Source organism: Oncorhynchus clarkii, chromosome 19, assembly GCF_045791955.1.
Source record: "Oncorhynchus clarkii lewisi isolate Uvic-CL-2024 chromosome 19, UVic_Ocla_1.0, whole genome shotgun sequence".
In the NCBI taxonomy this organism is placed as follows: Eukaryota; Metazoa; Chordata; class Actinopteri; order Salmoniformes; family Salmonidae; genus Oncorhynchus; species Oncorhynchus clarkii.
This window is the reverse complement of record NC_092165.1, coordinates 43,091,922-43,102,098: the sequence shown is the minus strand read 5'-3', so window position 1 is coordinate 43,102,098 and position 10,177 is coordinate 43,091,922. Positions and strand designations below refer to the sequence as shown.

Genomic DNA, 10,177 nt, shown 5'->3' with positions numbered 1-10,177 from the left:
GAAATTGCAGCCCAAATAAATGCTTCACAGAGTTCAAGTAACAGACACATCAACATCAACTGTTCAGAGGAGACTGCATGAATCAGGCCTTCATGGTCAAATTGCTGCAAAGAAACCACTACTAAAGGACACCAATAAGAAGAGACTTGCTTGTGCCAAGAAACTCGAGCAATGGACATTAGACCGGTGGAAATCTGTCCTTTGGTCTGGTGAGTCCTAATTTGAGATTTTCGGTTCCAACCAGTGGGTGAATGGACGATCTCTGCATGTGTGGTTCCCACTGTGAAAAATGGAGGAGAAGGTGCGATGGTGTGTAGGTGTCTTGCTGGTGACACTGTCTATGATTTATTTAGAATTCAAATAACCAGCATGGTTACCACAGCATTCTGCACCGATATGCCATCCTATCTGGTTTGTGCTTAGTGGGACTATCATTTGTTTTTCAACAGGACAATGACCCAACACAACTCCAGGCTGTATAAGGACTATTTGACCAAGAAGGACAGTGATGGAGTGCTGCATCAGATAACCTGGCCTCCACAATCACCCGACCCCAACCCAACTGAGATGGTTTGGGATGAGATGGACTGCAAAGTGAAGGAAAAGGAGCCAAAAAGTTCTCAGCATATGTGGGAACTCCTTAAAGACTGTTGGAAAAGCATTCCGGGTGAAGTGGGGTGAAAGAATGCCAACAGTGTGCAAAGCTGTCATCAAGGCAAAGGGTGGCTACTTTGAAGTATCTCAAATATAAAATATATATTTTTGGTTACTACATGTGTTATTTCATGGTTTTGATATCTTCACTACTATTCTACAATATAGAAAATAGTAAAAATAAAGAAAAACCCTTGAATGAGTAGTTGTGTCCAAACCTTTGACCGGTACTGTAAATCTAAACATTTGTATATTTGTCACACCAAACAAATGTGTAAATACTCTATGATGAACACATAGTGGTCGCTTTGTCCGGCTGGCTAAAGCTGGTGGTGTATGCATCTCCAAGCAGCTGTGACAGAGACGTGTGGTGCTGTCCGGCAGGATCTCTATATCAGAGGTGTCCCTGGACAATGTGTCTCCTGTCCTCAGACCCAGACTGTGTCCCCAGCTCTGAGATATCTCGCACTCCTCCATCAAAGTCCTCAGCTGCTCCTTCAGTAGTATTGGTGTGTCACACTGTAAAGAGAGGGTGAGAGACAGAGACAGTGACAAAGACAGAGCGACAAACTACTGTAAAGGAAACAAGAAACACTGAGGATGTCTACCAACACTTCCCAGCAGTATTCCTACAGCACCTATTTTTCAGGAGGGCTCATGACATGGTTCTGATAAGCTCTGATGAAAATGCTCTACCAGTGAAGCAGTGGTATTTCAAGATGATAAATGAACCTGCCATAGATTTCCCCTGTGCTTGGTTGGACTGCATCCCACAAAATGGTTGGACAATTCAGCTAAAAACATTTCCAGTTGGCTAAAACTCTTCCAGTTGGACGGGAGGTTGTTTTTCTACAGACAAGTCAGACTTCTCCGAGCCTTTTGGGAACACAGGGAGTTCAAGGAAATCCAATCCTCAGAAATGGGACTGGGTTATATGGACGACAGAATTCAAAACGTCAATATTTGTTACTGTGAATGATATTGCAGACCAAATTATTTGGCAACTTCTGTAGTATAGATGTGGTAAAGAGGTCAATGGAGCGCAGACCGTGGGGGATAGAAGAAGGACACCAGTTTGGCACACATTCAACAAATCTGATTTAACAAAGTTGATATTTGTCAAATTTGTTATGATCAATGTATTGTAACAGGCCCACAATGTGGTTACTGAAGTCCGATTAGGATATATTTGGCTGTTTTCGATGCATAACATTTAGAATTAGTTCCTTTCCAGGTTAAGAAGTGAATGCTAAACGCTAACTCACGTTCATATAAACTGTTAGAAGAGCTAGCATACAAACATCCGTGGTGGCAGTACTGGGGTTGACATCCATACAAGCATTATACTCTGATTTTTACCTCAACATAGTGTGAAATACACATACAAACAATAGCCTAAATGTTACTTGTTTCAGGAAACTTGGCGTATATCGCACGTCACTACTTCACAGGAGAGGCATTTGAACATACTTAAAAAAAATAAAAACACATTCTGGAACATGTGAACTGTCATGTGCAACAAACTTGTATGCTATCTGTAAATACGAATAAAATTGTTAAATTACGAGCCTAGTTTAGCCAAGGAAAAAGAAGCAACCTTCCCGCTATCCATGATTGGCTGAGATAATGGATGAGCTGGACATGCCGAGAGATGAGTTCAGATTGGTCTGCCATATAGCACACTTCTGTCTATAACATGAGCTGGTCAGTATGTGTATGTAATTATTTCTAACAAAGCTTTTTTGAAAGATATCACATAGCAGAATTGCAAAAGTGTTTCTCTCCACTTTCTGGAGGGTTGAGTTTTGAAATCAAAATTAGAGTATGATAGCTAAGGAGATGGAGACATTTCTGGCATTTGATTGCAAATATGCAGAGGGAGTAGAAAAGAGAACACGCAGAAGACAGTTGCATTAAAAACCTGCCTCTGGATTACATCTTCAAACTAACGGCAACCAAGGCATCCATGACAGAGGGAAAAGCATCCATCCATGTAAGATAATCTAGCTAGCAACATTTTCAGATATTATACATTTCAAATTTGGTCAGAAAGTTGTTTTCATTTCAAGTTAATGCGAGCGGTTAACTTGCTAGCTTAATGTTGGATTATGGTTAATTGTTTAGCTAGCTAGCTAGCTACATGAATAAACAAAAGACTCCACTATGCAAGTAACCATTTCACTTCACCTTCTATATCCTGTGCATGTGACAAATAAACCTTGATTTTATTTGATATAGTATGTGTTTACCAGAGACGGTAATGTGAAGAACAACATGACCTGCACCCAATTCTAATTAGGATATAGATAGATAGATAGATAGATAGATAGATAGATAGATAGATAGATAGATAGATAGATAGATAGATAGATAGATAGATCTAGATCTATATATCTATACCGTGCTTCACGGTTGGGATGGTGTACTTCGGCTTGCAAGCCTCCCCTTTTTCCTACAAACATAACGATGGTCATTATGGCCAAACAGTTCTATTTTTGTTTCATCAGACCAGAGGATATTTCTCCAAAAAGCATGATCTTTATGGCGGTTTTGGAGCAGTGGCTTCTTCCTTGCTGAGCGGCCTTTCAGGTTGTGTTGATATAGGACTCGTTTTACTGTGGATATAGATAATTTTGTACCCGTTTCCTCCAGCATCTTCACAGGGTCCTTTGCTGTTGTTCTGGGATTGATTTGCACTTTTCGCAACAACGTACGTTCATCTCTAAGCGACAGAAAGCGTCTCCTTCCTGAGCGGTATGACGGCTGCGTGTTCCCATGGTGTTTATACTTGCGTACTATTGTTTGTACAGATGAACATTGTACCTTCAGGCGTTTGGAAATTGCTCCCAAGGATGAACCAGACTTGTGGAGGTCTACAATATTTTTCCTGAGGTCTTGGCTGATTTCTTTTGATTTTCCCATGATGTCAAGCGAAGAGGCACTGAGTTTGAAGGTAGGCCTTGAAATACATCCACAGGTACATCTCTAATTGACTCAAATTATGTCAATCAGCCTATCAGAGCTTCTAAATCCATGACATAATTTTCTGTAATATTCCAAGCTGGTTAAAGGTACAGTCAACTTAATGTATGTAAACTTCTGACCCACTGGAATTGTTATACAGTAAATTATAAGTGAAATAATCTGTCTGTAAACAATTTTTGGAAAAATTACTTGTGTCATTCACAAAGTAGATGTCCTAACCGACTTGCCAAAACTATAGTTTGTTAACAAGAAATTTGTGGAGTGGTTGAAAAATGAATTTGAATGACTCCAACCTGAGTGTATGTAAACTTCCGACTTCAACTGTATATATATACACACTATTAATTTATTTTAAGGTATTTAAGTATACATTTCCAAAGTTACAATAGCTTGCCATACATTTTCTGTTAATTACCAAAATTACTGAAAATTCCAGTAACTTTGATAAATTACCAGTAGCTTTGCAACCCTAGCTGTGTTCATCAACCCCTACTCCCAGCAGGGTGACTGAAGAAGAATCTGCATTCCTCTGTCTCGTTTAACTCCCAAAACCTAATCGCTCATCAATATCCCTTCTCTCACCAACCCCTCACTACATACCCAGTTGCTGCTAGATGTCTCTCCCCCGGCTTACCTGTCCATGTTCAAAGTCCTCTAAAATGTAATGAATCCCTTTATACCATTACAGGATGGGCAGTGTTACTCATTTATGAACCCTGCAATTACCCACACAGCATATTGTCTTTTCTCTGCTGACAGGGCCAGAGGTGTAGGCTCCACAGACACATTCCTTCCCTACCTCATGCATTCAGCACCCCATGTTTCTCTCATCTGTCATGGAGGGCCCTGCTCTGCTCCTTGCCTGTGGACTTGACCTTCACCCCTCCATGGCCAAGGGGCTTTAAATAAACCCCTGCCTTGAGGGAAGAGGATGCATGAGGCATGGCCCTTGGCTTAGGGCTTCTTGGTGGTGTACTGACTATATACTGATAACACTAACCACTGAGATAAAATTAGACACACTTAACCTTTCTCTCAACCTGTCTGCAATATAATTAATTGACTGGTGTGTTTTGGTCACACAATAAAAGATAACGGACATGAGGGAACGATGGTGACTAGAAATACATATGCAGAACTGTAAATGGGCCATTACTGCAACTTCAAACTTCTGTCATTAAAACACAATGCCATCCGTCAATTACAGGCATGCCAGCGTTTGAGTGCTCATGGATGAAGCAATAAATCATCACCCCATGGTCCACCTGTAGTAACGGGTATCTCTGGCTCTAGGCTAACCAAAACCATTCGTGTTGGACATGGGAAGCACACATGAGCTTGCCCTATGGAGAGAGAGTAGCTTTAATGGCTATGACAAAGTGTTCTGATCCCACAGAGCAGCTGACCCTAAATGCCCCCTTGCTGGAGAGGACTGGGGTGTTGCTGGGTGACTGATGTATGTTCCCTTGTCTGTCTCTGCCCAGTCTGTCTCTGCCCAGTCTGCTTTTCACAGCGCCCACTCGTTAAGACCTGCACTGCAGCCGGGGCTTCTGGGATGCCGTCCAGTAGCCCAGATACCACATTCCAGCAAACAGAGAAAGAGCTGCATAGACAGGGAAGTAAAGAAAACCTATCAAAATGAAAATAAAAGTGACTTGTTTTAATGAGGTGGCATGTTTTGGACTGTACTCTCCCACAGGGTTATCAGAGAGCCAGGAATGAGGATGTCTGGCCTGGTTCCATATGGGAAAAGGACAGCCTAGGAAACACATCTTTATGAGAAACATGTCCGTTTACAGCCAGCTCTGTGTCAGTCAGGAAGTGTGCGGCTATGGATCCCTTGTGGTCGGCTTCCTCACAGCGATACAACCTCCTCACACTGAAATATGGGGCAGAGGTGCCAGATTCATACAGTAGATCTCATTTCTGATTGAAGGTGCCTTTGGCACAATGAACAGAAAAGTGTGAATTACAGCATTCTACTCAAATTGTAAAAAAAACACTACGGAAAGCAAATGGCACAGTTTTGAAAAATGATAATAGAGCATGTGCTATAAAAAGATAAACTATGAAAACCACAAATATTACTGTATAAATGTGATTCTGATTCTTGAGACAACCAGCTATTTTCCAGAGAAGGGAAACTTGGAGGTCTGAAGGAGGAGAAAGATAGTCTGGAGGTTGTTACAGCAACCAAATAAGGCTGGGCCAGACAGACAGACATCTCTCCATGCTCCCTACGCTGCACCACATGCACACCAGACAGACCCATATAGCTCATTTCAGACAGTCAATATTCTAAACCTTTCAGAATTCATATAATAACAGCATCTCTGCTCACTATTGACAAGCCACTTGTTTAGTGAGTTTATGACAGAGACACTTTGACCTGACTCAGATCTGTTTTTAGAAGGTTTACATTTACACAAAAATTACCAGAAAACACTCTAGTCAAGTTATCATTACTCATTGTGTATTTATTATTACTTTTATTATTCCATGTTATTTATTTTCTATTATTTCTCTATTTTCTTTCTCTCTGCATTGTTTGGAGGGGCCTTAAGTAAGCATTTCACTGTTAGTCTACAACTGTTGTTTATGAAGCATTTGAGGAATACTATTTGATTCTATTTGGACCTGCAGTAGACTGTATTTTGGCTGTGATTGCAAGGGTGCAAGAGCCTTATTCACTTTCTGTCAGGAGAGTCTATGGAACTATGTTTGATTTCTGTTAGATGGTAGCGTGATCCATTCAATCTTTCATTTGATGTCTCACCCAGTTGCAGGCAGTGGCCACCTGGCCAGAGCCCAAAACAAACCCAATCCAAGTCAGACAAAATCAGAGAGATTCAGAGAGAATCCTCCCCTTCCCCAGGGTGTGTAGTAGTGTGGTGTGCAGCAGCTTCCCGAGGAATTATCGAAGCCCTTTGGCCTGCCCCCGTCTGTCACATTCCGGTGCTCTCCTCTCCTCCCCAGACACAGATAGAGAGGCCTTTCTGGACAGCTTGACCACTCTTGTGTGGCAAACTGTTATGAAACCACAGGATTGGCAGAACAAAGAGCCCATACTACACCACCTGAATACTGGCATAAAAGGTTTCTGACAGCAGAGCCAGCCTACCTCCCACTTACGAGTAGACTGAGAGTCATGTGTCAGAGCCTCTAGCAGCACCCTTCCCTTCCCTCATATCTTCACATTCCACATATGACAGCCCACTAAGGATTTGATGTCAGGCAACGTCTTTTGGATGACTTCTTTAAAATATTTTTTGATCCTCAGTCTTTTCTTTGTCTTTTTTTCTCGGTCCGAACCAAATCTGAAACAATCCTAGATGTCCACAGATCCTTCATTTAGCACAAAACAGTACCAGTCAAAAGTTCGGACACAACTACTCATTCAAAGATCCTGATCAAATCTGAACCAATCATAGACATCTATGTTTCGCAAGTTAGGACAGCACAGTACAGCACAGTAAAGAAAAGCAGAGTATAGTACAGTACAATACAGTACAATACAGTAGAGCACAGAAGAGTACAGTAAAGAAAAGCAGAGTATAGTACAGTACAATACAGTACAATACAGTAGAGCACAGAAGAGTACAGTAAAGAAAAGTAAAGTATAGTGTACTGTTCTCTAATGTATTCTACTGAACTAAACTGCACTCTACTGAATTAAACTTTACTGTACTGTAAGGTACTGAACCGAATTAAACTATACTGTACTGTACTTTACTGTAATGAATTAAACTCTAATGTACTGTACTCTACTGAATATAACTACTGTCTGTACCATATTGTACTGTACTGTACTCTTGTGCTCTACTGTGCTCTACTGTACTAAACTGTGCTGTACTGTACTGTACTCTTGTGCTCTACTGTGTTCTACTGTACTAAACTGTGCTGTACTGTACTGTACTGTACTAAACTGTGCTGTACTGTACAGTGATTTTCAAAACTTTTGAAACATAGCCAAGATGTCTATGATTTGTTCAGATTTGGATCTGGTCCGGACCGACCAAATTTGTACTTGTTTTGTGGCAGAGCTTGATTTGCAAGTTTTTGTTTTTACATTTCCATTTTGGTCATTCAGCAGAATCTCTTATCCAGAGTGACTTACAGTCAGTGCTTTCAACTAAGGTAGATAAACAACAACATATCACAGTCATAGCAAGAAAATAAAAAAATGTGTAACCATTACTCGTAATGTTATTGTAGTTAAAGTGGTCTGTTGGTTTATTCTGTTGGTTGGACTACTTTGAACATCATCACTGCCAGTTTTAAACCCTTTGAAGAAGCTAACATAAGTGAATGTGATAGATGGGAGTAATAATGCATATTTTGTTGTAGTCTTCAGTTGGCTCCTCTTTCCTATTAAGAGGCGTCTTTTCAATGTTCATATACCAGAAAATTAATATTCTAACCTTTCATTCAGCACCTGAAATGCACGTGATGTCAACGTCATTTTGCTTACTGGGTGGCTTTTTTTTATCAGCACATTCTGAGCCTGTACTAGTCTGTCAACAACTACTGTGTGAAAAAATAACCTACTACAACAATAGTTACAGTGTGTGAAAGCATGACCTGATGAGATAGACAATGGTTAATGAGATGATGAATGTATTAGTGATAAAATAAGGATTCCCCTTTTGGATCCATTCTGTCTTACTGTAAATTCTGGGATTGTGCTTCCTCATACTGTTGATATTGAGATAGAGCCAGATAAGGGTGTGGAAAAACTCTCAGAGGATGGTATTGTAATAACACCACTTGTAGATTGGCCTGCTGCAAACTAAGCTAAAAGAGTAGAGTTATCACATCTTTACAAGAAGCCTTTTTATGATTTTTGATACTTAGAAACACAGGGGGGACAGTACAGAATGCCCCTCCCAAATAGCAGATCTGCACCAGAGTTTTTTTTATTTTATACCTTTATTTAACTAGGCAAGTCAGTTAATTAAGAACAAATTCTTAGTTACAAAGTCGGGCAACTGGCCGGATATATGTCCGGTTCTTCACCTGGATCTCCACTGATCTAACACGACCATCGGTCCCAGGCATAGTCTTAGTTATACGGCCCACCGGCCAGGAGGCTCGAGGCAGCTGAGGGTCCACCATCATTACTACTTGGCCAGTTCCAGGCTGGCCATTTCTCGCCGCCATTTCCCTCTGTGCTGTAGACTTGGTAGGTAATCCCGAATGAATCGGGCCCAAAAATAGTCAGCTAAGATTTGGCTGTGTCGCCACTGGCGTCTGCCTACGAGGTTGGTATCAGCATACATGGCTTGAGGAAGTGATGCATCTCGGCGTCCCATCAAGAGCATATTCGGTGTAACTGGATCGGGGTCAGCGATGTCTGCAGAGAGATATCCCAAGGGTTTGGAGTCAATGATAATTGGGTGGATAGCATCTGGGTCCAAAACCTCTGCTTGGCGCAGCCTCCCGACTCTGATCACTCCAAGGATTGGATCATATTCTGGGGCAAGAGAGAGAAGACGGCTGTCCTTAGCCACTTCCCTACCGGCTTTCAGAGCTTTTAACTCCTCCGGGAAGCTAACTGCTTGTGCTTGCTGGAGGAGTAGTGTCTCTGCCGCGAGGGAGGTAGGTATAGAAGCCACCCCATCTGAGGTCTGGTTTGTGGCGGTGATCAGATCCGGCAGTGTTTGGGATTGTGTTAGGTCAGGTAGAGCCGTTGTTGGTTCCGTAGAGATGCTGTAGCATTGGGCGGACCTCCTTAACTCATGAGCTTCAGTTGGTTGCGGAGGGGCCGTACCCTTGGGGGCTATCGGCCACTCGTTCTCTGGTTGGGACAAGAATGGTGCCTTCACAAGGTTATGAATCTCTCGGTTATGAACTTCTGCAAGCTCAGGATTCTTCACCAGGCGTCGCTCCGTTCCACGCAGTAGTGGGAGTACAGCCCGTGTCGTGGTTGCCAGAGGAGGATGGTTGGGCACCCGTAGCAGTGGGGTTGCATACCTGCAAATTCCATCCATTTCAGTGGTGGTGGTGCTTTTCTCCAGGAGGTCTAATGCATAGGAGTCATGTTTCGAGCGAGTGACCTCCTGTAGCTTCCGATTGGAGAATGTGTCCATCTTCCAGAGCATCTCAACATTCCGAAGGAGGTTAGTGGCTGCATCTGGATTGCTTCTGGTGAAGAGGACTTGCTGTGACTGTACAGCTTGGGTGGAGAGAAGTAGATGGGATGGACCTTGCACAGCCCAACCCAAGGATGTATGGACAGCAATGGGCCCTCCTTCTGGTCCAGCTCGTATAGGCTCAGTCGGGGTGACGAGATGTGGGTGGTCTGACCCAATCAGGACAAGTGGCGCTACTCTGGCCAGGTTAGGAAGAGGCAATCCTCGTAGATGAGGATATTGTTTCTGTAGAACACTTACCGGGCAAGAGTGCTCTGCGAGATTCAAGCCACCTGCCGTGAAGGCATTGGTGATGTTATAGGCCACGTCCCTGTTTCCTGAAGGTGAAATGCTAAATGTTACAGCAGAGCCTTTCATTTGGATAACATCATGTCGCAACGTTCTGA

At 42.4% G+C, this 10,177-nt stretch overlaps 1 pseudogene; it reads right to left on the bottom strand.

The window, feature by feature from the left end:
• Positions 1 to 937: 937 nt before the first annotated feature.
• Positions 938 to 10,177, bottom strand: part of LOC139374496 (fibrous sheath-interacting protein 1-like) — a 54,174-nt pseudogene continuing 44,934 nt past the window's right edge.